The sequence below is a fragment of the Giraffa tippelskirchi genome, chromosome 12, assembly GCF_054371585.1.
Source record: "Giraffa tippelskirchi isolate mGirTip1 chromosome 12, T2T-mGirTip1v1.2.pri, whole genome shotgun sequence".
NCBI classification, from domain to species: Eukaryota; Metazoa; Chordata; class Mammalia; order Artiodactyla; family Giraffidae; genus Giraffa; species Giraffa tippelskirchi.
In genome coordinates, this window is record NC_137286.1 from 26,106,138 (window position 1) to 26,125,138 (window position 19,001).

General features: G+C 37.4%; 1 protein-coding gene and 1 pseudogene across 6 annotated transcripts in view; one reads left to right on the plus strand and one right to left on the minus strand.

The window, feature by feature from the left end:
- NUBPL (NUBP iron-sulfur cluster assembly factor, mitochondrial) overlaps positions 1 to 19,001 on the minus strand; it is a 361,834-nt gene that overhangs the window by 193,830 nt on the left and 149,003 nt on the right. The window lies entirely within an intron of this gene.
- Positions 14,482 to 17,552, plus strand: LOC145530060 (cell division cycle-associated protein 3 pseudogene; annotated as a pseudogene).

Here is a 19,001-nt window from a genome sequence, read left to right on the forward strand (position 1 = left end):
TGAGCACACAGCACAGCTGAAGATCCAGATTCTGTGTGTCATGGAGCACATACGACTTCGGGGGTCTTCTCTAAGAATAAGAATGCAAAGTCAGGAATGCAAAACTAGGTACAAAAGTAAATATTTATTTAGAATGTAAAAGAAATCATCATAACATGTTAACACATTAGAGTTCCTTTCTCTGCGATCTCCTGAACACCAGAAATGCTTACACAGAAACTGTCCGTGACTGCAACTGGCTTCCGCTCTCCACTGAGAACATTCTAAAACCCAAGACTGTGGAATCCTGAAATTAAGCTTCATTACCTTCAAGGTAACTTCACCTCTGGTAAAACCTTCTCAGCTGCCTCTCAAGCTCCAGAGTTAAAGGATCCTAGTGGGACAGACTGACTCAGTCTAGAAGTGGAGTTACCAAGGTGGTTCAGAGATGCTCTATGGATAAAGAGGCAGTGCTGCAGCAGAGAACCCAGCAATGCAGTTAGGAAGTCAAACAGGTGCATCATATCTGAAGGGGCACATAAACAGCATAAGAGCAGAATTTTAAAAAAAATCCAGTGGTCAGAGCAATTGAGAAGGATGGAATGTGGTACAGATTAGGGGCAACAATTTAGACCTTAGTCTGCCAACAGAAGCTCTGTGCAAGATGCCTCTTTTACACAGTAATATGTAACTTTTAATTTCCTCTAAAGTGTTTGAGATACAGGACTTTTGGAATTAAAGCAGTCACTGAGCTTTTGTCCAAAGTCATTCAAATAACATTAGAACAGCTGTTTTTTCATTTGTCTTATACATATGCATTTGTGATTGCGAAAACAGCACATCTTATGGTATTGGTTTTTTTTAATTGCTCTTTCTCTGTTATTAAGACAACCAACACTTGAAGGTTATGCCATCAGAAATAATTACTAAATCTGTTAAATTATTTTCATTTTTGTCCTTATCTTACTATTTATCTTTTTTGTCAACCTTAAGCAGGGAAAGTATTTCAGCTAGCACTGACTGGGGTAATTTTAGGCTAATATGTCTTCCCCGAACAGTATTTTGTGTTTTGTATTCAAAATAATGCCTGATAATCAGAGAGAAACCCCCAAACTCAAATAAAGGTAATTCCCTCTTTACTGAGGAATGACTGGGAGATAAAAGTGTGTCTTATATTTGGACAGATAAGGCTATGAAGACAGCAGGACATCAGTTATGAAGAGTATGGTGCTATGAATGGGTAAAGAAGATGGACCACTTCCTTCCACAGATATTTCTATTAAGAAGCTGACCAAAGCAGCACCTATCAGGCCTCAATGAAGAGGATGCTGGGAGTACGAGTGCAAAATATCTGAGTTGTAAACGTGAAAAAGAAATGGCCCATGGATGCATTCCATTTTTAGCTTCTCAGCTGGCTGGAGCAGTGTACCACAGTCAGCCTCCAGTGTAGTGGTTTCCATCATGAGCACTACACAGGCCATGTTTTAAGTACCACAGGGTCAAGATGTGCTTTTCCAAAGCAAAGGCAGAGTGTCCTAGCTATCCTAGGTTTGTGAGCAAGGCCAATGGGAGCCAGGTGAAAACAACATCAGCCGGGGTAGGCCCTGGGTACCTCTGGATTCAGGCAGGAAAATCACTGCCAAGAAAGAAGAGGCAGAGTTATGACCTGCTGGACCCAAAGTGGTGGCCAAGAAGAATTACACTCCTGAGGACAAGAAAAATGTGTAACTTAAGAACAAAAAGACAAATCACGAAGGAGAAACAGGACAAAAATCTAGACTGAATAATTTAAAAGTGGACTGTATCTCAAAAACGTATTCATACAATGCTTAAAATATTCCATTGGTAACAGAGCAAATTCTAAAGGAAGTTGGCTAAGTCACACATTGCCTCTTTCCTTCCTGTCTGCTCTTAATTAGTCCTTGAATAGTTGGTTTTGACTCTTATGCTCACTTGACTCATAGTGAGTAGATCTCAATGTCATGTCCTGACATCTGACTCTGGCCATCCATCTGTTGCTCCTTCTGTCCCGTACCTAAGTCCTGATACCTGTCCCTGATTTCCTGGTTCTCCAACCACTGTTAGGCATGATTCAACCCAAACAGCAAACAGAACAGTACTTGTACTTTGCTCAGAATTCCAGACATGAAACCATGCCACCTCTGGCACAGGAGATGCAGCTAACCTTGTCTCAGACCCATAGACAAACTGGTCAGGCAAATCACCAAGCTACTAAGATTTTTGCTTCAACTAACTTCCAAGGTTTGAATAGGTCTTCAGCTTCAAGAATTCTAGGTAATTATTTTTATATAAAATTATCTCCTCAACTTCAGTGTAAGCTCCCTGACAGAAGAGTCCATTCTTTATGCATCTCTGAACTCTCTTTCCACAACTAATTCCCTCCATAATGAACCAGTGTTCAGTGTTCAATCCATATCCACTAAGTAATTCTGAGTCAGGTTATTACATTATTAAAACTAATTTTTTTGCCATGTGAAGTACCTTTCACATAAAATATAGATCTAAAATAGAACACAAATTAGGATTAAGTCTGAACCATGGTTTTTGCTCTGCCCAGTGGCTTATTCATAAAACCATATAACATTTTACTTTGGTTGCAAGAAGAAAATTGCCACAAAGATTAAATTATTTAAATAATAAATAACGTAATAAAAACTTGAATAACAAAAAAAAATTCCACTTGAGTTGATGACCTACTGACTTGTAGAAATAAATGACACAACAAAATTTAATGAACTTATCCTTGAGACTATTTTGATAAGAGCTAACCCAGTTACATGGTGAAAACACATTGAGTTATAACAATGATCTAAAACTTCTTTAATATTTTCATTTTTTTCAGATGAAAATTCTCTAGTCCATTTTCAAATTTCTTCCTTTCTATAGGAAAAGCAGGTGGGGTGGAAAATGTCTTGAATAAATCCCTCCAGATACTACCAACCCAAATGACAGCAGTAATGTTCTGATAGAGAAAGAGAGAAACTTTATTCTTTATCCTTCCCTTTAACATCATCTTTCATTTCATTTTACCCTTCTCTTTAACATCATCTTCCATTTCATTAACTGTCTTAGCAGAGATATAGATCAGACTGAACCTGACAACACGGATAGTGTCCATTCACAGATGACTTCTTACCCAAAAGTTGGTAGATGGGCCAATCTTTGGTCACTCTGTACCCAGTTTCTGAAGCAATATTAAAAAGATTATCCAGTTCCCAAGTCCAGCCCACAGACACCCAGGTAAATCCACAGTACAACTCAAAAAGTAAAACTTCACGGTATAAAGATAATAATGTTACCACAAAAGTAAGAATAGATCAGTTAATTATGAGAACATCTCTCTAAGTTCTCCAGACTCCTGCTTTAGACCAACTGCTTATACATATAGATGTTCATAATCTAGGAAGATGATGTTAGTAAAGGATAGGACTGCTACCGAAAAGGCCTAAAATATGACAAACTTGCCTGAAAATCAAGATGTTTTTATTTTTAAAAAATACTATGGGGAGGGTGGTGGGAGGGATGTTCAAGTGGGAGGGGACATGGGTAAACCTATGTCTGATTCATGTTGATGTTTGGTGGAAACTAACACAGTACTGTAAGGCAATTATCCTTCATTTAAAAATAAATAAATTTTTAAAAATTACTAAAAGATATTGAAAAAATAAAAACTCTTTGTTTTTTATTATAAACCTAAAGGCTGAAGCTTCAGAATTTTTTTTTAAGTAGGAGTAACAAACCACCTTATTAACCTAATTTGCATGCTTAGTCATCCACTCATGTCTGACTCTTCGTGACCCCATAGACTATAGCCTGCCAGGTTCCTCTGTCCATGGGATTTTCCAGGCAAGAAGACTGGAGTGGGTAGCTATTCCCTTCTCTAGGGATCTTTCCGACCCGGGGATCAAATCCAGTTCTTCTGCAGTGCAGGTGGATTCTTTACCATTTGAATCACCAGGGAAACCCAACCTAAGTTGGGACAGTTTATAAAATATATTTAGATCTGTAGGACTCTCTTTAGGAAAATTAAAAACTATAATACTCTTTTTAAAATACTCCTTAGAAAAAATACTGTATTTGGGAGGATCCAAAGTCCTGAAGGAGGTTCTTAAAGATGTTACAGAACTTGAGGGACCTTCTGCTCCTGGAAAGCAATCTACCCAATGTATTAATAGCACTGAATGCTAGCGGTGATCTGACTAACTGTTCCAGATCATTTCTTGAGCTCCAGTTACCTGCCATCTAGAGTCCTACACTTGAGCCTTATGGTACATCAGGAGGAACTGGGTTAGTGAACAGAGAAGAGGTGGGGGAAGGGTCTGCAGGTAACAGGTAAAGGAGAGCAAATGGAAATGAGTAGTTTTTGAGAGTCTAAGGTAGATACATTTATGTAACACTGCAAAATGGGCATTATAATTTCTTTTTTATAGAGATAAGAATATTGAAGATTAGAGAAATTAAGAAAGTTGCCCAAGGTAAGGCTGATGGTGAGTGATAGAGTTGGGATATAAATTCTGGTCTGTGTGACTCAAGTCATGTTTCCAAGTCTCCCAGAGAATTAGGAGCAGCATCACTATTCCAAGCCCATTCTCCAAGGCCTTGTTCTATTAGCACAACCCCAAGAACAAATGAGCTTTACTATACCACTTTTTCAGAGTATGATTAAAAAAAAAAGTAAACACTATAGACTCACAGAAAATTATTTACTTACATAATATAAGTAAGAAATAGAAGAATCATTTGTTTCCTTATTTTTTCCCCTTTACTGGTTAATTAGAATGATGTTTCCTCTATTTCTGAGTATTTTTTATGGTATGTCATAGTATTCTTTCTTTACATGATCCTTTAAGAGTCTTTTACATATTAAAGCAAGGTCAACTAGTCAATCCTAAAGGAAATCAACCCTCAACCCTGAATATTCATTGGAAGGACTGATGCTGAAGCTAAAGCTCCAATACTATGGCCACCTGATGCAAAGAGTCAACTCATTGGAAAAGACCCTGATGCTGGGAAAGATAGACGGCAGGAGGAGAAGGGGGTGACATCCAACATCTCATGGTGGATGGCATGAGATGGTTGGATGTCATCACTGACTCAGTGGACATGAGTTTGAGCAAACTCTGGGAGACAGTGAAAGACAGGGAGGCCCGGCATGCTGCAGTATATGGGGTCACAAAGAGTCAGTCATGACTGAGTGACTGAACAACAACAAATTAAAGTAAGGGTCTTATAACCATGGAAATGTTGACTACGTGTTATTAAAGAATATTAATAGTAATAATAATAACCCACCACTAAATTTTGGTTTTGTTTTCAATCAATAAATCATTAATAAATCATAACTCACAGAATCATCATTCTACCAACCATCTACACACAAAAAATTATGTGGAGCAATTGTCTTAAACAAAGGAAACAATTTCTAAAGGCTACGACAGAAAATAAATATTTTTTTAAATACCTACGATTTTGAACACAGTATTTCTTAAACTGGCCCACTAGGTTTTAATCCAAAAATTTAAAGATCTAACATCAAATAGAAAACCAACTGTGAGGAATTATAGCTCCATATGCAGCTATATTTTAAGTATGAGCTATTATAATGCAGCCTTTAGATTTCAAATTCGGATTCAGACATTAATTACTATGATTTAAAAAAAAATGGCACTGGAAAGAAGGAGTTCAGCAAAAATCAAGACTATGAATCTAGCTGGATATAGATAAGAATCCAGATAGCTCTTCATCAAACAGAAGAGTTCTAGTCTGGGTAACTGGTATACCTAAGTTCCAATCATTTTTGTCTCTAATTAACTATATTACCATGGGTCAACTAATCAACCTCTGTGGCCCTAACTATTCTCTTCTGCTAAAATCAAGTGTTTAAATTAGATAATCAGCAAGATTCCTTCAAATAACTTAAAAAAAGAAAATGTGATGATGACTTGTTTGTGTAAGCTGAAAAACATTTGTGAGAGATTTGCTTAGAGAAAAAAGTGAATAGGAAGTATTCTTATCCAAAAGCACCAAAATGACAACATAAGCTTTTTTTCTAATTTTTTTAATGGGAGCATTTTACATAAAAACAAGAAACATAAAAGCAAATTTGTATATTTAACAAATTTATTTCATGGACTGATCATATTTCTTATGGAAAAATTAGGTGAATTTTACAAAGAAATATAAATTTGTTTTGATCAGTCCTGACTACCATCCTAAAAATACCTCATTCTGGCTCATCTAGGAATTAATATGTTATATCTCTATAAAATGTCTCTATAAAATTTACAAAATAGATGCATCCTGAAAAGTTGTATGGGGAACTACCAATGAGGTAAGGAGTGGGGAAGGGATTCAATCACAGACCCTTAAAGGTGGAAGACCTAACCCAGTTTTCCCACTAATACAAAACTTCTTTCCATAAACACTCATGATGGAGATATACTTAGCCAACAACAGAAAGTTTGAATCATTTCAATGCTTATCACACATTCAAATACAAATTGTGGAGTAATTTTCACAAAAAAGATGGACAAAAGTTGTCACTTAAGAATTTTTTCTATTTTTTTCTTTTGCTAAATATAAGATCAGTTTACTTTAACTTACTTTATTTCTCCTATTACACAGCTTAAAATACACTGTTTCCTGATTTGCCTTTGTTGGTATGGTGGTTTAGTTGCTAAGTCATGTCCTACACTTGCAACCCCATGGACTGTAGCCTGCCAGGCTTCTCTGTCCATAGGATTTTCCAGGCCAGAATATTGGAGTGGGTTGCCATTTCCTTCTCCAGGGGATCTTGCCAACTCAGGAATCAAACCCAGGTCTCCTGCACTACAGGCAGCTTCTTTACTGACTGAGCTACCAGGGAAGTCCTTTGTTTGGTATGGGAACCTCTATATATAAAGACCTCCTCCTTTTAAAAATATGAATAAAAATATGAATAAGCATTACTAAATTATAAGGATTTAACTTGAGACTATAGACATATACTTGAGCTTTTAGAAAAAAGGATTATATATGTACAATAATTTTTGTAAACTGATGTGTTTTCAGTAAAGAAGGGAAGATATCAGCAGTTTCAGGTATAAGGGTTGTGTGAAAGTGTCAAAAAACAGGTTAGTCAGAAAGTTAGATATTAAGGTTTTATTATTAATTGATTGTCTGAACTTAAGGTGCTTAACTTTTTGGTGCCTCTGTATCGTCATCTTGAAATGGTTTTCAACAGAGAATTTCAGAGATAGCAGGGACTCTAGAGATTGTCTTGTACAAAGTCCTTTTTACAGATCAGTTCAGTCACTCAGTCATGTCCCACTCTTTGCAACTCCATGGACTGCAGCACACCAGGCCTTCCTGTCCATCACCAACTTCCAGAGCTTGCTCAAACTCATGTCCACTGAGTCGGTGATGCCATCCAACCATCTCCACCTCTCTCGTCCCCTTCTTCTTCCTTCAATCTTTCCCAGCATTAGGGTCTTTTGCAAAGAGTCAGTTTTTCGCATCAGGTGGCGAAAGTACTGGGGGTTCAGCTTTAGCATCAGTCCTTCCAATGAATATTCATGACTGACTTCCTTCAAGATGCACTAATTTGATCTCCTTGCAGTCCAAGGGATTCTCAAGAGTCTTCTCCAACACCACAGTTCAAAAGCATCAATTCTTCAGCGCTTAGCTTTCTTTATGATCCAACTCTCATATCCATACATGACTACTGGAAAAACCAAAGCTTTGACTAGAGGACCATTGTCAGCAAAGTAATGTCTCTGCTTTTTAATATGCTGTCTAGGTTGGTCATAGCTTTATTTCCAAAGAGCAAGTGTCTTAATTTCATGGCTGCAGTCACCATCTGCAGTAATTTTGGAGCTCAAGAAGATAAAGTCTGTCACTGTTTCCACTGCTTCCCTATTTATTTGCCATGAAGTGATGAGACTGGATGCTATGATCTTAGTTTTTTGCATGTTCAGTTTTAAGCCAGTAAAAAATCACTCTCCTCTTTCACTTTCATCAAGAGATTCTTTAGTTTCTCTTCACTTTCTGCCATACAGGTGGTGTCATCTGCATATCTGAGGTTATTGATATTTCTCCCGGGAATCTTGATCCCAGCTTGTGCTTCATCCAACCTGGCATTTCAGAAGATGTACTCTGCATATAAGTTAAATAAGCAGGGTGACAATATACAGCCTTGATGAACTCCTTTCCCAATTTGGAACCAGTCCATTGTTCCATGTCCAGTTCTAACTGTTGCTTCTTGACCTGCATACAGGTTTCTCAGGAGGCAAGTACAGTGGTCTGGTATTCCTGTCTCTTTAAGAATTTTCCACACTTTGTTTTGATCCATACAGTCTAAGTTTTCAGTGTAGTCAATAAACAGAAGTACATGCTTTTCTGGAACTCTCTTGCTTTTTCTATGATCCAACAGATGTTGGCAATTTGATCTCTGGTTTCTCTGCCTTTTCTAAATTCAGCCTGATCATCTGGAATTCCTTGGTTCACACACTGTTGAAGCCTCACTTGGAGAATTTTTAGCATTATTTTGCCAGAGTGTGACAACAGTGAAACTGTGCAGTAGTTTGAACACTCTTTGGCATTGCCTTTCTTTACGATTGGAATGAAAACTGACCTTTACCAATCCTGTGGCCACTGCTGAGTTTTCCAAATTTGATGGCATATTGAGTGCAGCACTTTTCACAGAATCATCTTTCAGGACTTGAAACAGCTCAATTGGAATTCCATCATCTCCACTAGCTTTGTTCGTAGTGATGCTTCCTAAGGCCCACCTGACTTTGCACTCCAGGATGTCTGGCTCTAGGTGAGTGATCACACCATCATGATTATCTGGGTCATTAAGATATTTTTTGTATAGTTCTGTGTATTCTTGCCACCTCTTCTTAATATCTTCTGCTTCTATTAGCAGCACATACTGAAGATGTATGTAGAAGATAGAAGATAGCTAACATACTGTTAGCATACCATTTCTATCCTTTATTGTGCTCATCTTTGCATGAAATGTTCCCCTGGTATCTCTAATTTTCTTGAAGAGATCTCTAGTTTTTCTCATTCTATTGTTTTCCTCTATTTCTTTGCACTGATAACTGAGGAAGGCTTTCTTATCTCTCCTTGCTATTCTTTGGAACTCTGCATTCAGATGCGTATATCATTCCTTTTCTCCTTTGCCTTTCACTTCTCTTCTTTTCTCAGCTATTTGTAAGGCCTCCTCAGATAACCATTTTGCCTTTTTGCACTTCTTTTTCTTGGGGATGGTCTTGATCACTGCCTCTTGTACAGTGTCATGAACATCTGTCCACAGTTCTTCAGGCACTCTGTCTATCAGATCTAATCCCTTGGATCCATTTGTCACTTCCACTGTATAATTGTAATGGATTTGATTTAGGTCATACCTAATGGTCTAGTGGTTTTCCCTACTTTCATCAATTTTTGTCTGACTTTGGCAATAAGGAGTTCACGATCTGAGCCACAGTCAGCTCCAGGTCTTGTTTTTGCTGACTGTATAGAGGTTCTCCATCTCTGGCTGCAAAGATTATAATCAATCTGATTTCGGTATAGACCATCTGGTGATGTCCATGTGTAGAATCATCTCTTGTGTTGTTGGAAGAGGGTGTTTGCTATGATCAGTGCGTTTTCATGGCAAAACTCTATTAACCTTTGCCCTGCTTCATTTTGTACTCCAAGGCCAAACTTGCCTGTTACTCCAGGTATCTCTTGACTTCCTACTTTTCATTCCAGTTCCCTATGATGAAAAGGACATCTTTTTTTGATGTTAGCCCTAGAAGATCTTGTAGGTCTACATAGAACCATTCAACTTCAGCTTCTTCAGCATTAGTGGCGGGGGCACAGACTTGGATTACTGTGATACTGAAGAGTTTGCCTTGGAAATGAACAGAGATCATTCTGTCATTTTTGAGATTGCACCCAAGTACTGCATTTCGGACTCTTGTTGATTATGCGGGCTACTCCATTTCTTCTAAATGATTCTTGCCCACAGTAGTAGATATAATGGTCACCTGAATTAAATTTACCCATTCCAGTCCATTTTAGTTCACTGATTCCTAAAATGTTGATGCTCAGTCTTACCATCTCCTGTTTGACCACTTCGAATTTACCTTGATTCATGGACCTAACATTCCAGATAAAGAAACTGAAACTCAGAAATCAAATGATTTGCCTAAAACTTACTCTGCAAAATAGGGATAATAAAAATAAGAATTAATCTCAAAAATTAATCTAAGAATTAATCTCAAAAATATACAAGCAACTCCTGCGGCTCAATTGCAGAAAAATAAACGACTCAATCAAAAAGTGGGCCAAAGAACTAAACAGACATTTCTCCAAAGAAGACATACAGATGGCTAACAAACACATGAAAAGATGCTCAACATCACTCATTATCAGAGAAATGCAAATCAAAACCACAATGAGGTACCACTTCACGCCCATCAGAATGGCTGCTATCAAAAAGTCTACAAGCAATAAATGCTGGAGAGGGTGTGGAGAAAAGGGAACCCTCTTACACTGTTGGTGGGAATGCAAACTAGTATAGCCACTATGGAGAACAGTGTGGAGATTCCTTAAAAAAACTGGAAATAGAACTGTCATATTACCCAGCAATGCCACTGCTGGGCATTCACACTGAGGAAACCAGAATTGAAGAGACACATGTACCCCAATGTTCATTGCAGCACTGTCTGTAATAGCCAGGACATGGAAGCAACCTAGATGTCCATCATCAGACGAATGGATAAGAAAGCTGTGGTACATGTACACAATGGAATATTACTCAGCCATTAAAAAGAATACATTTGAATCAGTTCTAATGAGGTGGATGAAACTGGAGCCTGTTATACAGAGTGAAGTAAGCCAGAAAGAAAAACACCAATACAGTATACTAACTCATATATATGGAATTTAGAAAGATGGTAACCATAACCCTGTATGCGAGACAGCAAAAGAGACACAGATGTATAGAATAATCTTTTGGGCTCTGTGGGAGAGGGCGAGGGTGGGATGGTTTGGGAGAATGGCATTGAAACATGTACATTATCATATGTGAAGCGAATCGCCAGTCCAGGTTCGATGCATGATACAGGGTGCTCAGAGCTGGTGCACTGGGATGACCCAGAGGGATGGGGTGGGGAGGGAGGTGGGAGGGGAGTTCAGGATGGGGAACACATGTACACCCGTGGCAGATTCACGTCAATGTATGGCAAAACCAATACAATATTGTAAAGTAATTAGCCTCCAATCAAAATAAATAAATTTATATTTAAAAAAAAACCTTTGCCTGATATATAGAGGCTTTTTTCTGAAGCTGAAATGAGATCACTAATTTTCTAAAAAGGATTAAATAATTAAATAGTATCATATTGAAAAAAATTACTTTAAAGAGCAATGTGTCATATAGTGCAAGTCAATACTAAAATTTCTCTCAATGAGTATATCATGTCTATTCTTCTAATCAAGTGCTAAGAAAATATGTGTCGATTTCTCAGGTCACCACATTCAAAAATGATCTGAAAATGTAATTTAAAAATATATTTTCCATATGTTTAGATGTTATAAGCTGATTTAAATGGCTTTTTGCAAATTAAAGGAAATTTTCTCACCAGTAAAATTAAGCATGAAAACATTGTGTCAAAGTACAATTTAAAATATGTAAATGAGTAAAAATAAAGGCTAAGAAAAGAGCAGAAAAGAAGTCACATCTGTTGTTTGAATATATTAATTAAATTTCTACATTTTAGTGACCTGTATCCTGCTCCTGTTAAGTAGACCTGTCACCTACATAGCTGAAGAAAAAACAATAAATATACTGTCATAAGTGATTTTTCCCAGCGAAAACTGAAAATGTAGCAGCTTTTTAGCTTTTTAGGATTTTGAGAAAGATTAAGGATGGAGAAAGAAGAGAGATGAAGATGATACAGGTATAGACTGGAAGTAGGTTTGTGGATAGAGAGGGGAAAATACATAAAACAATCTACTTCCCATCTCATCAACTTCCGAATTTCCCAGCTTCCTAAACTGCATAATTACTTTAGAAGTACCCAAAAGACATCTAAGCAACCTGAAACAACCAAATTGCAAAGAAATAGAAAAATGGACTGAATTTTATGCATCTCATTAAAAGAGCATTAAATGAACAGCTGTTCCTTCATTCTCGTTTATGAACACTGGTCATTATATCCAGACTTGTTCACAATAATCTTGTACCCTGATGAGCAAGTGAATGTGGCAATGTATCTAGAAATTGTTCTTTCCTAGACAGGTATCTGGTGTTTTCTTATTTATCTTAATATTGCAGGTCACACATTAATATGCATGCCTAACGCCAGAATATAAGTGAGTACACAGATTCATCACTATGGAGTTTAACCCTAACTAAAAAATTAACTCCAACATCTGCATGTGCCAAGTGTTGTTCTAGACACTGAGAAATACAGCAATGAACAAACTAACTGAAGCTCCTGTGCCCATGAAATGGGGACGGGAGGACAAAAAACAAACCAAATCTGGGTATATCACTTGTAATCTTGATGAAAGTCATCTTTCTAAACCTCAGTTTGTTGTCTATAAAACTGGAAATTAATATTACCAAGTATCATTAGACTCTTCTCAAACAAAAACTACACCAAAAACCTGTAAATCAATAGAACCTGCACTACAATTTTCCCTAATTTATCCCTGCCTCCAGGGGCACATACATAACAGAATGCAGTCCAGAGTAGGAAGTATAAGCCATGCCATGAAACAGAAGAAACATAATTGGATAATGGTGAGCCGCAATACAAGTGTTAGTTGCTCAGTCGTGTCCTACTCTTTGCGACCCCATGGACTTTAACCCACCAGGCTCTTCTGTCCGTGGAATTCTCCAGGCAAGAATACTAGAGTGGACAGCCATTTCCTTTTCAGTCCCAACCTAGGGACTGAACCCTGGTCTTCTGCATTACAGGCAGATTCTTTACTGTCTGAGCCACAGCTAACTCTAGTTAGTAAGTTATGGTTTCTCAAATAAGATAATAATGACATATATTGCTATTTTGGAACATATTTTCTCTTAGTTTCAGTACTAATGTCCAGATAAGTCATTTTTAATTTAAATATCATGGCTGTCTGTTTAAAAATCTTTGTTATCAACCAAACTACTGTTTTCAGATTATGAATTTCAAGGCACATTTAACATGAGAATTCTTTTTTCTCTTCCAGTTGAAAAATAATATTAAGAATTTTACTTAATATGATGAACACATACTTTTCCAAAGTTGCATCAGAATAGGAATATAGTATGAAGTTTGATTTCTTGCATTTAAAACAGCAAACTAGGGACTTCTCTGGCATTCCAGTGGTTAAGACTTTGCTTTCCAATGCAGAGGGCATGAGCTCAATCCCTAGTTAGGGAGCTAAGGGCTCACATGCCTTGTAGCCAAAAAAACAGAAGCAATACTGTAACAAATATTCAATAAAGACCTTAAAAATAGTCCCCATTGTAAAAACAACAGCAAACTAGTTATGGAGAAACAAATGAAATTAAGGGTTGAAGTTCTGACCAAGCTACTTTAGCACCAGAAAGCAAGGATATCTGGGTGTAAGAAATTAACTCCATGAATCAGGTATAGTCTTAGTAATTCTGAAATATTAACATATAGGACAATAAGTCATAGTAAAGAAATATATGTGGATTCCCAACATAAAATGTAAGTTAATTTTACAGCCTGAATCATCTGTTAGTATCTCCCCGCTCTCTCTGAATTCCTCAATCAATGACATATTAAAAAATAAAAATAGGAGAGAAGAAAGACCAACAGTGAGAAAACTAAGGCTAAAACTTGAGCACAAACCAAGAAAACTGGAAGAAATGTGTACTAACAGTAGACCCAGGCTGCTATCCTGTTTAAATAGTAAATCTCTCTCTAAAGGGCAGAAGACAAGTCTCATTCACCTTTGTATCTTCAGGCCAGGGAGATACATGCCCAATAAAAAGTCTCATGCTGTTGAAAAACAGAGACAATCAAAAGGAATCTTCCACAACCTCCCACTACTAAAGCTACTAACCTTTGTCACCATAACCCACATTCTTTCCATATAACGTACTGCTTTTCAATAAGTTACCCCCATCCCTTCTATCCCATTCCTTTTCCATCATCCTCCAAAGGAAGTAGAGACATAGACACTTCTTACATAGGCTCTTTTCTTACATTAATTTTTATTGGAACATAGTTGATTTACAGTGTTGTGATGGTTTCTGCTGTACAGTAAAGTGAATCAATTATTAAGTAGACTCCTGATGAAAGTTGAGAACATAACATTTTCAGGGTTCTATAAGACAACTTGGGAATGACTGGTTAGCATTCCTCAGCTAGGCCCTTTCAATCAGCAATCATCTTTGGCTTGTGTTAGACATTTGGCAACAAAATTCTGCACATGAAACTTCTACCAGTACTCCTAATTTTGTTCTTTGACATAGTCATTCACAGAAATATGAAGCACCTAAAATCAATACTGATTAAGTTACTGAGTGGTTTGCAGGCTCTGGGTTTTACACTAGGAGGTGCTATAGGCATCATCACCATAGGAAAAGTAGACTTCCTACTGACGGCCATCAAGCTAAAGGAAAAACCAACTAGCCATGAAGCTACAAGTAAGATGTCTGGCTCTTTCAAAAACTACTTACTCATTTTAAGTTTATTTTTTTAAACATATATACTCAATTTCATAGGTCCTGTCATGTCTTTGAAAACCATTCAGAGTTTAGTTAAGTAAGAAACTTCCTGAGATACAAATGATTCAGCAGGATTATCTTTAACCTAAAGACCTATGCACAATAACTTATGTTCTGAAATAGTTAGAAAAGATTTTTGCAAGATACCCTCAACTCTGCATTTTGAAAATACAGGACCTTTGTCCTTTTCCCATAAAACTAACTGTGGCAACAATTCAATTTCATTATGAATAATTACAGCATGACTAAATAAATTTTCTGATTTATTTGTTTAGCTCCTGTTAAAGAATTTTTCAAAAACTGGTTCCCCCAAGAATATACAATGGGAAAAGGATAATCTCTTCAATAAAAGGTGTTGGGAATGCTGGACAGCCACATGCAAAAGAAGGAACTTGGACTCCTATCTTATACCATACCCCAAAATCAACTCAAACTGGATTAACAAATTGAAAGTAGATCTGAAATGGTTCTAGAACTCTTACAAGAAAACGGAGTTAAGTTCCTTGACACTGGTCTTGGCAATGACTTTCTGAATTTAACACCAAAAGCAAAGGAAACAAAAGCAAAAATAAACAAGTGGGACCACATCAAACTAAAAAGTTTCTGCACAGCAAAGAAAGCAATTAACAAAATGAAAATGCAACCTACTGAAAGGGAGAAAATATTTGCAAATCAAATATCTGATAAGGGGTTACTATTTAAAATACATAATGAACGCATAACCCCAACAGCAAAAACCAAACAATCTGATTTTAAAAGGAAGCAGAGGAACCAAAAAGACACTTTTCCAAAGAAGACATATAAATAACTACAGGTATATAAAAAGGTGCTCAATAACAAAAATTAATCCATGAGAAAAGCAAATCAAAAACCACAGTGAGATATCACCTGTTAGAATGGCTATCATCAAAAATACATTGAAATAATAAGTGTTAGCAAGAATATGGAAAAAGAAAACGCTTGTGCACTAGTAATCAGTCACTATGGAACACAATATGGATGTTCCTCAAGAAACTAAACATAGAATACCATGTGATACAGCAATCCCACTTCTAGGCATATTTCCAAAGAAAATAAGAATAGAATATCATAAAGATATCTCCACTCCAATGTTTACTGCAACATTACTCACAATAGCCAAGATATGGAAACAACCTAAGTGTCTATCAATGGAGGAATGGATAAAGGACATGTCTCTCTCTCTCTCTCTCACACACACACACAGGAATATTATTCAGCCATGAGAAAGAAAGAAATCCTACCAGTAACAACAACACAGATGGACATTAAGCTAAGTGAAATAAACCATGTAGAGAATGACAAATACTGCATTGCTGTTCAGTCGGTCAGTCGTGTCTGACTCTGGGTCAGCTGGACTACAGCATGCCAGACTTTCCTGTCCTTCACTATCTCCTGGAGTTTGCTCAGACTCATGTCTATTGACTTGATGATGCCACCCAACCATCTCATCCTCTATTTTTTCTAAAAAAAGTCAAACTCATATATACAAAGTAGAAAAGTGGTTGCCGGTGGGGAAAAAGGAAAGGTTGTTAAATGAGCACAAACTTTCAGCTATAAGATGAATAAGGTCTGAGGATCTACAGTAAAACATGATGATCATGGTTGATAACACTGTACTGAATAACTGAAATTTGATAAGAGAATAACTTAAATGTTCAAACAAAGGGAGAGAGAACGAGAAAGAAATGGGGAGGAAGAAAGGAAGGGATTCTCAAAAAACTTAGTACAATGTAAAGGCACCTAAGCAAACATCAAATACATTTGTGAATCTTAAACACACAAATTATATATCCTAAAAAAGTGTTATTGCTTTTACAAAGAAGCTCAGTGCAATAATTTTTTTTTTAAATAAAGAAAAAGTGGTTCAAACTTCAATATCCTTTAAAGGGAGCATGGATAAGTAAGTTATCATTAGCTAACAAACTGGAAGAGTTGCTGTGCACCTGAAGGTGGAAATAGGGCCCAGCATCCACCCAGCTGGCAGCTGGGTCCTAACCACTCTATTCCTTCTAGTTGAGATGGGCTCAGCCAAGAGCATCCAAGTCACTCCACACGGCCTCCACTGCATGGCATGCCGTTGCGCTACTGGCAGATCCCTATTCACCTACTGCAGGCCTCCTGCACACTCCTGTTTAAGTGTAGACCCCACATCCCAAATGACCCACAGAGGGATCGCAGGGCCTTATTCAGTCCCAGGACTCCAGTGCCTGCACTCCTACCCTTTGCACTGCATGGATACCCATGAACTCCAGCAGCATAGACCACCTCCCAAACTCCCTGGTGAAACAGTTTAGTGAACTATGTGAGACTGAAGCCCCCAAACTGAATCCTTCCCCAGAGCCTGCTCTGCCTCCAGAGGCACCCTCATCTGAATTGGAATTGCCTGTGGGCATCGGTAATCCCTTGAGGACCAGACACCATCTTGAAGCCAGACTGAGCTTCCCTCCAGACAGGAAGAAACAGGACAAGTCACCAAAACCCCTATGGCCAGCCTTGAGAGACTGCGAGACTCTCCAATCTTCAGGTTCTAAGCACAATGGATGGAAAACAAGGTACTAGGGAGGTCTCTGCTCACCATCCTGAGGGTACCAACTCCCCCAGGACCCTGTCACAGTTAAGCAGCCTTCTTCCCTGAATAAAAATGCTAGAGAACTAAAGGAAGGGGGTTCTGGGAACTGAATGACTTCTAATCACTGGAGGACGAACTTGGGAACAAGGCGAGGACCAGGACAAGGGAAATCCGCACTTCCCTTGGTGGAGAACTAGGCCTTATCAGATCCCGGAGCCTGATGAAATTCTGTCTTTATAGCCCTCTCCCAGGGAGACGGGAAAGGCTCAATTTCTCTGACTCCTCCTAAACCTAAGATAGGACTATAAATGAGTGAGCACATAGATAATGTAAAAACTCATTCTAAAGGCAATTCCAGAAGAGATGTTCCAAAAAGTGTAATTATCCAAGGCAACATCCTTGGAGTAAGTATTTTATGCCATGTTCATTTCTATCTTATTCTCTACAATCTCAAAGCTAGTGCTTTCTACATGACAAACCACAATAAACTAGCATTAAATAAAGAAATAAATGGGGAAATGAGAAAAAGAGCAAACAAACAAGCCCATTTAGAATAAAATATGTCTTGACCAAGAGTCAAATCTGAAGAAGTTCCCTGGTCTGTAGCACCTAACAGGAGATAGTGAAGGCGAGAAGCACATAGCATCATGTTTCCAGTGGAAAGGCCACGATCTAAGACTCCTGTGTGCCAAACATAGAACATGGTGAGAGGAACCACCCTGGCCATAGCAAAACAAGCCCAACTCTGGAGCCCAAAGTGTGCTGTGGAGCGGAAATATCCCGAGGACACAAGGAGGAGAAAATCTACCAGTCTTTTGTGTTCCTACTTATAAATATTAGGATAAAAATTATTTCACCAGTGAAACATATCATTTTATTCAACAACCATAATGAACAACTTCCTTAAGCAATTATTTTAAATGACATCTCATATATGTATGTACATATTTTTATTTGCACATATTTTTACAGTCTCATTCCCTCTATGCATTTACCTATAAATTATTTCTCAGTTCCTTCTTGATGGAAGATATAATTATGTGTCTATTATTCACGTGAGCCAAGAACTGTTTGCCAAATTTTTATATCACATATAAATACATATTACAAAACTTAACCTCTACTTATACAGATATGAAAAACAGCTTTTAGACAAGATGTGACATTAATTACCCAAAATACAAATATTTTTAAATAAATGCTAAGAGAAAAGTGTGACATTTTGTGAATTTTAAAAAATCTTTCTGAAGCTTTGCTACACAGTTAATTCTCCCACACATGAGCATTTGAAAACATTAATAATGAAAACGCCAGCTGAATATAAAATACTTTCATTAGGCAACAACAGTATATATACTGTTAATATTCCAAATGTAAAAGATTAATAATTCACCAGCTTCACAAACATTTCATTGATTCATTTAAAACATTTATTAACCACCAGCTGCATCTGCCAGGTATTCACCTGAAGTGCTGGGAATTTAAAAGTGAACATGCTAGTAAAGATCTTATCACCACCACTATGCAGCTTACAGTCTAATGGTGGAAACTGTCAATAAATAAATATAAAAGAAAATGTCAAATCATGGTAAGTGTTGTGACAAATAAAAGAAGATGAAATGATTATCACAGCCAGCTCTTCTGGGATGACACTAAAAGGAGACCTGAAAAAAAATTAAAATGAGACCT